A 4,063-nucleotide genomic window follows, 5' to 3' on the forward strand; every position below is an offset into this window, starting at 1 on the left:
CAACCCACTGAAACAAACTGAGCCACTGGGGGCAGACACCAAAAACAACGGGAACCACAAACCTGCAGCCTGCAAAAAGGAGACCCCAAACACAGCAAGTTAAGCAAAATGAGAACATAGAGAAATGCACAGCAGATGAAGGTGCAAGGCAAAAACCCACCAGACCAAACAAATGAAGAGGAAAGAGGCAGTCTACCTGAAAAAGAATTCAGAATAATGATAGTAAAGATGATCCAAAACCTTGGAAATACAATGGAGAAAATATAAGAAAGGTTTAACAAGAACCTAGAAGAACAAAAGAGCAAACAAACAATGATGCACAACACAATAGATGAAATTAAAAATTCTCTAGAAGGGATCAATAGCAGAATAACTGAGGCAGAAGAACGGATAAGTGACCTGGAAGATAAAATAGTGGAAATAACTTCCACAGAGCAGAATAAAGAAAAAAGAATGAAAAGAATTGAGGACAGTCTCAGAGACCTCTGGGACAACATTAAACACACCAACATTTGAATTATAGGGGTCCCAGAAGAAGAAGAGAAAAAGAAAGGGACTGAGAAAATATTTGAAGAGATTATAGTTGAAAACTTCCCTAATATGGGAGAGGAAATAGTCAATCAAGTCCAGGAAGCACAGAGAGTCCCATACAGGATAAATCCACAGAGAAACACATTAAGAAACATATTAATCAAACTATCAAAAATTAAATACAAAGAAAAAATATTAAAAGCAGCAAGGGAAAAGCAACAGATAACATACAAGGGAATCCCCATAAGATTAACAGCTGATCTTTCAGCAGAAACTCTGCAAGTCAGAAGGGAGTGGCAGGACATATTTAAAGTGATGAAAGGGAAAAACCTACAACCAAGATTACCCTACCCAGCAAGGATCTCATTCAGATTCAACGGAGAAATTAAAACCTTTACAGACAAGCAAAAGCTAAGAGAATCAGCACTACCAAACTAGCTTTACAATAAATGCTAAAGGGACTTCTCTAGGCAGGAAACATAAGATAAGGAAAATACCTACAATAACAAACCCAAAACAATTAAGAAAATGGTAATAGGAACATACATATCAATAACTACCTTAAATGTAAATGGACTAAATACTCCCACCAAAAGACATAGACTGGCTGAATGGATACAAAAATAAGACTCGTATATATGCTGTCTACAAGAGACCCACTTCAGACCTAGGGACACATACACACTGAAAGTGAGGGGATGGAAAAAGATATTCTTTGCAAATGGAAATCAAAAGAAAGCTAGAGTAGCAATTCTCATATCAGACAAAACAGACTTTAAAATAAAGACTATTACAACAGACAAAGAAGGACACTACATAATGATCAAGGGATCAATCCAAGAAGAAGGTATAACAATTGTAAATATTTATGCACCCAACGTAGGAGCACCTCAATACGTAAGACAAATGCTAACAGCCATAAAAGTGGAAATTGACAGTGACACAATCAGAATAGGGGACTTTAACACCCCACTTTCATCAATGGACAGATCATCCAAAATGAAAATGAATAAGGAAACACAAGCTTTAAATGATACATTAAGCAAGATGGACTTAATTGATATTTACAGGACATTCAATCCAAAACCAACAGAATACCCTTCTTCTCAAGAGCTCACGGAACATTCTCCAGGATAGATCATATCTTGGGTCACAAATCAAGCCTTGGTAAATTTAAGAAAATTGAAATTGTACCAAGTATCTTTTCCAACCACAATGCTATGAGACTAGATATCAATTACAGGGAAAAATCTGTAAAAAATACAAACCCTTGGACGCTAAACAATACACTACTAAATAACCAAGGGATCACTGAAGAAATCAAAGAGGAAATCAAAAAATACCTACAAACAAATAACAGTGAAAACATGACAACCCAAAACCTATGGGATGCAGCAAAAGCAGTTTTAGGAGGGAAGTTTATAGCAATACAATCCTACCTCAAGAAACAAGAAACATCTCAAATAAACAATCTAACCTTACACCTAACCAATTAGAGAAAGAAGAACAAAAAAACCCCAAAGTTAGCAGAAGGAAAGAAATCATAAAGATCAGATCAGAAATAAATGAAAAAGAAATGAAGGAAACGATAGCAAAGATCAATAAAACTAAAAGCTGATTCTTTGAGAAGATAAACAAAATTGATAAATCATTAGCCAGACTCATTAAGAAAAAAAGGGAGAAAACTCAAATCAATAGAATTAGAAATGAAAAAGGAGAAGTAACAACTGACACTGCAGAAATACAAAGGATCATGAGAGATAACTACAAGGAACAATATGCCAATAAAATGGACAACCTCGAAGAATGGACAAATTCTTAGGAAAGAGTAACCTTCCGAGACTGAACCAGGAAGAAATAGAAAATATGAAGAGACCAATCACAAGCACTAAAATTGAGACTGTGATGAAAAATCTTCCAACAAACAAAAGCTCAGGACCAGATCGCTTCACATGTGAATTCTATCAAAGTTTTAGAGAAGAGCTAACACCTATCCTTCTCAAACTCTTCCAAAATATAGCAGAGGGAGGAACACTCCCAAACTCATTCTGCGAGGCCACCAACACCCTGATACCAAAACCAGACAAAGATGTCACAAAGAAAAAAAAGTACAGGCCAATATCACTGTTGAACATAGATGCAAGAATCCTCCACAAAGTACTAGCAAACAGAATCCAACAGCGCATTAAAAGGATCATACACCATGATCAAGTGGGGTTTATCCCAGGAATGCAAGGATTCTTCAATATATGCAAATCAATCAATGTGATAAACCATATTAACAAATTGAAGGAGAAAAACCATATGATCATCTCAATAGATGCAGAGAAAGCTTTTGACAAAATGCAACACCCATTTATGATAAAAACCCTCCAGAAAGTAGGCATAGAGGGAACTTTCCTCAACATAATAAAGGCCATATATGACAAACCCACAGCCAACATCGTTCTCAATGGTGAAAAACTGAAACCATTTCCTCTAAGATCAAGAACAAGACAAGGTTGCCCACTCTCACCACTGTTATTCAACCTAGTTTTGGACGTTTTAGCCACAGCAATCAGAGAAGAAAAAGAAATAAAAGGAATCCAAATTGGAAAACAAGAAGTAAAGCTGTCACTGTTTGCAGATGACATGATACTATACATAGAGAAGCCTAAAGAGGCTACCAGAAAACTACAAGAGCTAATCAATGAATTTGGTAAAGTAGCAGGATACAAAATTAATGCACCAAAATCTCTTGCATTCCTATACACTAATGATGAAAAATTGGAAAGAGAAATTAAGGAAACACTCCCATTTACCACTGCAACAAAAAGAATAAAATACCTGGGAATAAACTTACCTAAGGAGACAAAAGAACTGTATGCAGTAAAATATGACACTGATGAAAGAAATTACAGATGATACAAACAGATGGAGAGATATCCCATGGTCTTGGACTGGAAGAATCAACATAGTGAAAATGCCTATACTACCCAAAGCAATCTACAGATTCAGTGCAATCCCTGTTAAACTACCAATGACATTTTTCATAGAACTACAACAAAAAATTTCACAATTTGTATGGAAACACAAAGACCCTGAATAGCCAAAGCAATCTTGAGAAAGAAATATGGAGCTGGAGGAAACATGCTCCCAGACTTCAGACTATACTACAAAGCTACAGTAATCAAGACAGTATGATACTGGCACAAAAACAGAAATATAGATCAATGGACAGGATAGAAAACCCAGAGATAAACCCACGCACATATAGTCACCTTATTTTTGATAAAGGAGGTAAGAATATACAATGGAGAAAAGACAGCCTCTTCAATAAGTGGTGCTGGGAAAACTGGACATGTAAAAGAATGATATTAGAACACTCCTTAACACCATACACAAAAATAATCTCAAAATGGATTAAAGACCTAAATGTAAGGTCAGACACTATAAAACTCTTAGAGGAAAACATAAGCAGAACACTTTATGACATAAATCACAGCAAGATCCTTTTTGACCCACCTCCTAGAGAAATGGAAATAAAAGCAAA

The sequence above is a fragment of the Balaenoptera musculus genome, chromosome 3 (assembly GCF_009873245.2).
Source record: "Balaenoptera musculus isolate JJ_BM4_2016_0621 chromosome 3, mBalMus1.pri.v3, whole genome shotgun sequence".
In the NCBI taxonomy this organism is placed as follows: Eukaryota; Metazoa; Chordata; class Mammalia; order Artiodactyla; family Balaenopteridae; genus Balaenoptera; species Balaenoptera musculus.